Source organism: Dama dama, chromosome 24, assembly GCF_033118175.1.
Source record: "Dama dama isolate Ldn47 chromosome 24, ASM3311817v1, whole genome shotgun sequence".
Classification (NCBI taxonomy): domain Eukaryota; kingdom Metazoa; phylum Chordata; class Mammalia; order Artiodactyla; family Cervidae; genus Dama; species Dama dama.
Window position 1 is genome coordinate 21140415 of NC_083704.1, and position 10433 is coordinate 21150847.

Below are 10433 nucleotides of genomic sequence, written 5' to 3' on the forward strand. Positions count from 1 at the left end.
TTCAAGGTTCATTTGTGTTGCAACACATATCAGAATTTTGTTCCTTTCTAAGGCTGAATAGCATTTCATTGTAGATATATACTATATTTTGTTTATCTATTCATCTGTTGATAGACGTTTGAATTGTTTCCACCTTTTAGCTATAGTGAATAATGCTGCTATGAACATTAGTATACAAATTATTTTGGGTCTCTTTGTTAAAATAGTGGAGCCAAATATGACTAATATCAGCCTGAAATTAAATAATGCGGACAAAATATTGTCCCAGTGATTAGATGATCCCTACTCATTTTTTGAGAGAGAACAGGTCATGGGGTATGATGAAACAGTTTGGGGTGAAACCAGTATGTGATAGAGCTGGCTTATGTTAGCTCACAAGAGCCAATGTGAGCTTGATTTTGGAATCTTGGTGACCTGAAATCGTTCACGGTGGGAGCATTTACACCATGATAACTGGTGAACTGTACAAATCAGGGCTTTTTAAAAAAAAAAAAAAAATTTATTTATTTAACTGCACTGTGTCTTAGTTGAGGCATGCCGGATCTTTTCAATTGCAGCATGCAAGCTCTTAGTTGCTGCATGTGGGTTTTAATTCCTTGACCAGGGATTGAATCCGTGCCCCCTACACTGGGAGGCGGAGTCTTAGTCACTGGATGACTAGGGAAGTCCCCACTTTTCGGTTTCAGAGAGGGCTGGTTGTTGAACACTAACTAGTTCAACACTGGTGAGCCCCCACTGGGGAAAGCCCTCCCTAGCTGGAGGCCCAATCCTTTACTGCCCAGAATACCTTATGATCACCCCCTCTTAGGTGGAAATGTTAACTCCATTCCTGGAGAGTGTGGATTGCTGTGTTTGAAGATGATGTGGACATTTATGTGTACAATCTAAGTACCTATATCCATTCTGAAAACTCCTTAAGGTAATAGCAGAGAGGACACTAGTTAGACATGCCAGAAGTTGGCAGCTAAGAAAATGCATGATTTTTCATGCTGTCTTCTCTGTCAGACCATACCCGAGGCTTTGTGTTATGATGGCTGTTAATGAGAGTGGAACCTCCATCAGCACCCAGGTCCCTGATGGATAAGCATAGAAGCCCCAGCTGATCTGTGGTGAACAGATGCCACAAGCAAGAAATAAACCTCTGTAGTTTTAAGCCACTAAGATATTGGAGGTGTTTGATCTGCATTGCGTGTGCGTGTGCTCAGTCTCTTCAGACGTGTCTGACTCTTTGCAAACCTGTGGGCTGTAGCCGCCAGGCTCCTCTGTCCATGGGATTCTCCAGGCAAGAATATTGGAGTGGGTTGCCATGCCCTCCTCCAGGGGATCTTCCCCACCCAAGGATTGAATCTGGGTCTCTGGCATAGCAGGTGGATTCTTTACTGCTGAGCCACCGGAGTAGCCTGTTGATCTGCACTGTAATCTAGTTTATCCTGACTGACAAACCTCCAGATGGAGCTGCCAGGTAGGTAACTGCATAAGGCAATACTATTGGGCTCCACGTAGGTGGCACTGAAATATCTGGGATTAGAGAGGGTTGCCAAGGGAATGAGCATGAATGGAAAAGAAAAGAAGTCCAAAGACTGAGCCCTTGGGCTCACCAGTGTGTAGATGTTAGAAGGAGGAGCAGGACCCGGGCAGGCAGGGGGAAGCCAAGAGAATGTGTGATTCTGGAAGGCAAGTGTATCGGGCAGAAGAGGGGCAAATCCGTCAGGCTCAGCCCAGAGCTGTTCTGACATCAGCAAGGGTGGGGTGCTCTGGTGACCTGTGGTGGGTGGAGTGAGAGGCTGATTGGCACCAGCTTACAGCAGACAGGTAGGAGGCAAGCAGGAGACAGGAACTGTTGCAAGAAGGAGGGTGTACTTTTAGGGCCCTAGAATGGGTTCCTAACACACAGAAATGAATTGTCCCGGAGGCACGTGGTGACAAAGCAAAAGATTATTGGGAAGGTATGCTCAGGCGGGGAGCAGCAGGGCAAAGGAGCGCAGGAGAATTGCTCTGCCACGGGCTCTGCTCTCAGGGTTTACAGTAGTAGGGTTAGTTTTCGAGTTGCCTCTGGCCATCTGACTCAGAGTCCTTCCGGGATGCCCCTGCATCTCTCATCTAAGGCGGATCCCAGCCGGGAGACTTCTGGGAGGGGCCAAAAGAGGGCGGAGTCGACCAACCTCCCAGAACCCTTTGCGCTGGAATCCATCTTGACTGAGAGAGGGACCGGGCGGCAGCACCACGTTCCTTTCCAGGACCTCCTGTCGTGAGACAGTTCAGGCAAGTGGTTATCCTCCTGTCTGGCCAAGGTGGGAGGATTTCCGTCAAAGGTGCCCTCACAGAATTACATGCCACTTTTCAAGGACTGGTCTACTTAAGGGAAGGAGAAATTGGACAACGCTTGGGAGGGAAGTGGGGCTGAGAGGGTTATTGTTTTTTTAAAGACAGAAGAAGTAAGATGGTGTTTGTATGCTGGCGAAAGGAATGGAGAGGGGAGAGTTACTGGTGTGTGGAGTACTGAGAGAGGAAAGTTGGACCCAGTCAGTATGTCCCGCTCTAGTACCAGAGGGACAGGGACTGAGGCAGAGCTCAGAGGAGGGCTTGGGGAAAGGCCGCGGAGTTTCCCTCAATGGCTTCTGCCTCCTCCTGGCAGTAGGAAACTGGTCAGAGGCAGGGAAGGGACTCGAGCCCGAGGTTGGAGGGACAGTAGAACCAGGAAAGGCGGAAAGCCCTGGAACAAAGTCAGGCCTGAGGTGGGGGCGGGGCTGCTGCCTTTCCTGCAGCCTCTCGCCCTGCACTCGATGCTCAAAGTGAGGAGCACGCTGGTGTCCTGGCTGCTCTCTCTGCTGTTAAGTCACTACGTCGCGTCCGGCTCTGCGACCCCATGAACTGCAGCATGCCAGGAGGGGACTTCCCTGTTGTGGAAATAGGGTCTCAGAAGGGAAAATATCTAGAGTAGAGAGTGAAGCTAGAACCGGAAAACATTCCTCTTATGCCAACTGCAGTCAGATGAAAGTTGCCTGCCATCCACTGCTCAGCCAACAAACATTCATCTTAGTTACTAAGCACCTACTAAGCTGCGGACCCTGGGCGGTTGCTGAGAATATTAAAGTACGCCTTTGCTTGTTGTTGTTCAGTTGCTCAGTTGTGTCCGACTCTTTGTAACCCCATGGACTGCAGCACACCAGGCTTCCCTGTCCTTCACCATTTCCCGGAGCTTGCTCAGACTCATGTCCATTGAGTTGGTGATGCCCTCCAACGATCTCATTCTCTGTCATCCGCTTCTCCTCCTGCCTTCAGTCTTTCCCAGAAATCAGGGTGTTTTCTAATGAGTCAGCTCTTTGCATCAGGTAGCCAAAGTATTGAAGCTTCAGCTTTAGCATCAGTCCTTCCAGTGGATATTCAGAGTTGATTTCCTTTAGGATTGACTGGTCTGCTCGCTTTGCAGTCCAGGGGACTCTCAAGAATCTTATCCAGCACCACCATTTGAAAACATCCATTCTTTGGAGCTCAGTCTTCTTTATGGTCCAACTCTCATATTCGTACACAACTACTGGAAAAACCATAGCTTTGACTATACCGTCTTTCCTGCTAGACTGACATGGCTGGAACTCATTCAGTGATGACACTCTGAAGAGGGAGCTTGTCTTTCTGCCCAAGGGGAGAGGACAGACAGTCCCAGGAATGGGCCTTAAAAACAAGCGGTCTGTTTTTTTTTTTTTTTTTTGGAATAAGGTAGAAAAGGCTTTCCTACAGAGGGAACAGCATCTGCCAAGGCTTCAAGATGTAATGTACTTGGCCTGCCAGCCATGCTTGCCATAGAGGAAGGTCCCACAAGAACTGCCAACTCTGTTCTCCTGCTCAGACACTCTCAGTTCCCTGAATACACCTCACCTTGTTCTCTCTGCCCTAGCTCTTTGCAAGACTGATTCCTTATCCCTTAGATCTTATCTCAAAACCCTGTGGGCCTCTACCTAGAGCACCTTTGGACTCTGTCTAGAAGGCCTCTCTCCCACTCACCAGTGCTTCCTCCTCCTGTTTGTCTGTTCTTCATCTGTCCCCCTCCCCACCTCTAACCTTTATTGAATAATTGATAAAATCATAATATATTTAAAACATATAACATACTGATTTGATATACATCGATGTTGTGAAATAATTCCCCCAGTGTGTTAATTACCACATCCGTCACCTCAAATGTTTGATTTTTCTGTGTGTGTGGGAGAACATTTGAGCTCTACTCTTAGCAAATTTCGGTTACACTATACATTGCTGTTAACTAGAGTCACCATGTTTTACATTAAATCCTCAAACCTTATTCATCTCATAGCTGAAAATCTATACCTTTTTAACTTTTACCAGCCTCTCCCTATTTCCCCCACTGGCAGCCCCTATCACTCACCTTCCTTTCTTCCTTTTTTTTTTTTTTTAGATTCAACATATAAGTGGTACCATGTAGTATTTGCCTTTCTCTTTCTGTCTTACTAGACTTAGTACACTATCTGCTAAATTCATCATGTTTTGCCAGTGGGAGGATTTCCTTTCTTATAAGGCTGAATAATTAATATTCCATTGTATGTAGGTACCATGCTTTCTTTATCTGTTCATCCACCAATGGACACTTTGTTCAGTTGTTACCTGGTGAAGTCTCTGGCCAGGCCCAGCACATCTGCTCCCATTCACTCCTGCATTGTCCTTCACTACACTTAACCTATCCCACAAAATTGTTGTTGTTGTTCAGTCATTGAGTTGTGTCCAACTCTTTGTGACCACATGGACTGCAGCATGCAGACTTCCCTGTCCTTCACTGAGTTTTCTCAGACTCATGTCTGTTGAGTCAATGATGCCATCCAACCATCTCATTTGCTGTTGTCCCTTTCTCCTCCCTCCTTCAATCGTTCCCAGCATCAGGGTCTTTTCCAGTGAGTCAGTTCTTCGCATCAGGTGGCCAAAGTATTGGAGTTTCAGCTTCAGCATCAGTCCTTCCAATGAATATTCAGGACTGATTTCCTTTAGGATTGACTGGTTGGATCTCCTTGCTCTCCAACAGACTCTCAAGAGTCTTCTCCAACACCACAGTTCAAAAGCATCAATTCTTTGGCCCTCAACCTTCTTTATAGTCCAACTCTCACATCCATACATGACTACTGGAAAAGCCATAGCTTTGGCTGGAAGGACCTTTGTTGGCAAATTAATGTCTCTTACTTTTTAATATGCTGTCCAGGTTGGCCATAACTTTTCTTCCAAGGAGCAAGTGTCTTTTAATTTCATGGCTGCGGTCACCATCTGTAGTGATTTTGGAGCCTAAGAAAATAAAGCCTGTCACTGTTTCCCCATCTATTTGCCATGAAGTGATGGGACCCGATGCCATGATCTTAGGTTTCTGAATGTTGAGTTTTAAGCCAACTTTTTTACTCTCCTCTTTCACTTTCATCAAGAGGCTCTTTAGTTCTTCTTCGCTTTCTGCCATAAAGGTGGTGTCATCTGCGTATGTGAGGTTATTGCTATTTCTCCCAGCAATCTTGTTTCCAGCTTGTGCTTCATCCAGTCCAGCACTTCTCATAATGTATTCTGCATATAAGTTAAATAAGCAGGGTGACAATATACATACTCCTTTCCCCATTTTGAACCAGTCTGTTGTTCCATGTCCAGTTCTAACTGTTGCTTCTTGACCTGCATACAGATTTCTCAGGAGGCAGGTCAGGTGGTTTGGTATTCCCATCTTTTGAAGAATTTTCCACAGTTGGTTGTGATCCACACAGTCAAAGGCTTTGGCATAGTCAATAAAGCAGAATTAGATGTTTTTCTGGAACTCTCTTGCTTTTTTTATGATCCAGCGGATCTTGGCAATTTGATCTCTGGTTCCTCTGCCTTTTCTAAATCCAGCTTGAACATCTGAAAATTCATATACTGTTGAAGCCTTGCTTGGAGAATTTTGAGTATTATTTTGCTAGTATGTGAAATGAATGCAATTGTGGGGTAGTTTGAGCATTCTTTGGTGTTGCCTTTCTTTGGGATTGGAATGAAAACTGACCTTTTCCAGTCTTGTGACCACTGCTGAGTTTTCCAGATTTACTGACATACTGAGTGCAGCACTTTCACAACATCATCTTTTAGGATTTGAAGTAGTTCAACTGGAATTCCATCACCTCCACTAGCTTTGTTTGTAATGATGCTTCCTAAGGCCCACTTGACTTAGGATTCCAGGATGTCTGGCTCTAGATGAGTGATCACACCATTGCAATTGTCTGGGTTGTGAAGATCTTTTTTGTATAGTTCTTCTGTGTATTCTTGCCACCTCTTCTTAATATCTTCTGCTTCTATATCTTTGACTAAACAGACCTTTGTTGGCAAAGTGATGTCTCTGCTTTTTAACATGTTGTCTAGATTTGTCATAGACAGCTCCTTCTTCCAAGGAGCAAACATCTTTAATTCCATGGTTGCAGTCACCACGAAGTTGTTATTTTACTCATTTTCCTGCCTCTCCTACCAAAATACAAGTACCACAAGGTCAGGTATTCTGGTCTCTCTTATTCATCGTATAGCCCCAGGGCCGAATGTCCAGCATAGGGTTTAGGCTCCAGAAATCTTTCTTGCTTCAGGGAATGAGGGAAGGAGATAGCATCCTGAAGAGATATACCTAAAGGTCAGAGAGACTTTTCTCCCCGCTGCCTCCACAGTTCCTCCTGCCCCTGCTTGTTTCCTTTATAGCCCTCATTCACTCTGAGGTTCTTTATTTTTTTCTCTTCACACAAGGGGTTGAAGATCCATGGAGCTAGTTTTTCTGTTCTTGTTCATAGTGGTTTCCTCCAGCATCTGGAAAATGCTCATCACAGAGTAAGAACTTAGTGTGCAGTGAAGAAATGAAAGAATGAATGGGTGTGTGTGACTGTCTTGCACACCTGGAGGTGGCAAGGGTCACACTGGGCATTGGTGTTGGTGTGTGGGTGGGAGGAGCTAGCCCTTCCTGTTGTGAGAAGTTATGAGAAGTGCTTAGAAGTTTTGAGTTAGGTATGACGAAATGTGTGTAGATATTTTAACACATACACAAAAATTCTGTAAATGGTGGTCAACATGTTTATTTTCAGTTTTATCTATGTATCTTGCATAAGTGGGGGTTTCATAGAGAAACTTTGTAATTCTTGCCTACAGCAAAAGGCAGTACAGAGGGTCTCCAGGGAAACTTAGATATTTATTATACAGAGCATTAGATTTCTTAGGGTTTATGACTAGTTAGTAACTGGCCTAAATCTCTTTCCAAAGCCTTCAGTGAGATCCATAAATTGCCTGGTTCTCCACAGGGCAGGAGCCCAATGTTTTTGAGAAATCACAGCTGCTAATTGCCTCCTCCTGGGGACTCAGAGAAATGAGTTGTGTGCGAGGGGGATGATTTCTCCCCACTTCACAACGCCACCTGCACCTCCACCTCCAGGAATAGGACTGTTGGATGGGTCTGAAATCCAGATTTTTGGTGTTGCTGTTATCAGATTGAGGCAGCCCCGAGGCCCCCTCTCCTCTCCAGGTGGTCACCCCTGGGCGATTGGCCTTGGGGGCCTTCAGTGCAAACATGGTTCCCAAGTCCATCCATCAGTGGGATTTTCTGGCTCTGTTGAGTGTGAGCACTTGCCCCATGGTTCTACTAAAGTGCGAGTATGTCTCTGCAGCTGTAGAGAAGGTTTTTTTTTTTGTGGACATGAGCAGCAAGGCGACATCAGGAGAGTGTCTGGTCGAAGTTCGCTTGTATCACTCATGAGGCAGCCTCCACCAGGGAAACGGATCTGTGCTAGTAACTGCTCTTGCAGGAAGCCCTGTCCCTCTGAGAGATGCTTGCTTCTGAGTGGGCCAAGCAAAGAGAAACCTAGAGCCTGGCTTTAGCACTGCACAGTAGAACTTCCCACAAATAAGATAAAGAATGTTCTAAGTTCTTTACTTCAGCCAGTCTCTGAGGTCCCCTTCCCTCACAGAATCCCTGCATCATCTCGCTCAGGAACCACTTTCAGATACTTCCCACACAGAATTATCTGGCTGAGCCTGAGGAGTGCAGTGGGGAGGGGTGTGGGCTGGGGTTGCTGGGGATGGGGCACCATAATGAGACGGCTGTTTGTGAGATTCATGGATCCAGGATTACTTTTTTTTTTTTTCCATTTTTTAATTGTTTTAAATGTTCATTCAACTGAATATGTTCTTTTTTTTCTTTTTTGAGACGTATAGAAAAAAATTATTTACTAGAGGACAGTTGCTTTACAAAAAATTGTGTTAGCCTCTACCACACATCGCCACAAATCAGCCATAGGTATACACATGTCCCCTCTCTCCCGAGCCTCCCTCCCATCCCACCCCTCTAGGTTGTCACAGAACACTGGGTTGAGCTCCCTCTTTTACACAGCAAATTTTCACTTACTGCCTATTTTACATATGGTCCACAAGTGTGTTCTCCATGTCTGTGTCTCCATTGCTGCCCTGCAAATAGGTTCGTCAGTACTATCTTTCTAGATTCTACATGTATACGTTAATAGACAATATTTGTCTTTCCCTTTCTGACTGATTTCACTTTGGCTTCCCTGGTGGCTCAGAGGTTAAAGCGTCTGCCTGAAATGTGGGAGACCTGGGTTCGATCCCTGGGTTGGGAAGATCCCCTGGAGAAGGAAATGGCAACCCACTCCAGTATTCTTGCCTGAGAATCCCATGGACGGAGGAGCCTGGTGGGCTACAGTCCATGGGGTCGCAAAGAGTCGGACACGACTGAGCGACTTAACTTAGGTTCATTCATCTCATTAAGACTGACTTGATTGCATTCTTTTTTATAGCTGAGTAATATTCCATATACATTAATTGTGTATATATACACCACAATTTCTGTATCATTCATCTGTCAGTGGACATATAGGTTGCCTCCCCGTCCTAGCTATTGTGAAAAGTGCTGCAATGAACCCTGGGGTACATGTTCTCTTTCACTTACGGTTTTCTCATGGTATATGCCCATTAGTGGGATTGTTAGGTCATATGGTAGTTCTGTTCCTAGTTTTTAAAGGACTCTCCATTCTCTTCTCCACAGGGGCTGTTTCAATTTACATTGCCACCAACAATGCAAGATGGTTCTGTTTTCTCCATATCCTCTCCAGCATTTACTGTTTGTAGATTTTTTTTAGTGATGGCCATTCTGACCTGTGTGTGGTGATACCTCATTGTAGTTTTGATTTGCATTTCTCTAATAATGAGTTATGTTGAGCATCCTTTCATGTGTTTTTTGGCCATCTGTATGTCTTCTTTGGAGAAGTGTCTGTTTAGGTCTTCTGCCCATTTTTTTGATTGGGTTGTTTGTTTTTCTGGTATTGAATTGTATGAGCTACTTGTATATTTTGGAAATTAATCTTTTGTCAGTTGTTTCAGACGCAGCACTTCTAAGGAAGGCTGGGTGGGTGGATTTTCAAGTCCATGGTGACAGTCACCAGACATATTTCTTTTCTTTCTACATAAGGTCATATTAACAAGGATGCTATTTTGTTTTCCCTATTCTGGTATAATTTCCCCACAATGGTGAGACAGGGAAAAAGCCCTCTTCTCTCCACTCTGGCCTTTGCTTCAACACCACTTTGGTATAAGAAGGTGTGAACTGTAAGTGCCTGGCGGGTATCATTTTCCTTCTGTCTGTGAGTGGGAGGAGCTGCAGAAGATGTTAATTCACACACATCAAAAATGCACACTTTCCTTTGACTGCCAAAGAGAGAGCAATGGAAGCTAGCACAGAACTTCAGGCTAATCAGTTAACTCTTTGCAAGAGAGATTTGAAAGAAAAAAGAAATCTCCAGGCTAAGGAAAGCCACCCCAGCTTCCAAAAACTCTAGCAACTTTTCTCCACTGTAATGATGCCAGAAATACTCTCAGAGGACACACCAGTGTCTGTTTGCAGGACCCTGGGAGAGGTGTTAAAACTCCAGGTTGCCCCCAGGTAGAGGCTGTCACAGCCAGTGTTGATGAGAATTCTAGTTTAAATCTCCCATCAATCTGGGGGTTTGCTGTTATGTTGTCATTGTTTCTGCTGGGGTGGTACCTTGTTTGAGACAGTTTACACAGTGAATAGTTGAACCTGAATTTGAACTCAGACTCCGTCTCTTACAACCAAGGGATATCCCGAGTCTGGTTCTTCAGAAGCAGAGGCTTTACATGCAATGTTTAACTGGTAAATACTCCCAGGAAAACCCAGGAGAGACTGGGGAAGTGGGACCCTGTGGGGAGGGAGCTGGGAAGGGATGAAATATGCAGCATCAGATAATATCCCACAGAAGGAAGGCTCTCACTTGGCTCCATTCCCTGGGAGCTCTGGGGTCAGAATCTCATTGGGAGTAAGGGCCCTAGTTATTTATCCATTTCCCGGGGTCACAGTTTACCCACCTGCCTCCAGCTCCCCAACATAACACACCGTCATAAACCCCCTGGTATTTTGTGAGAAT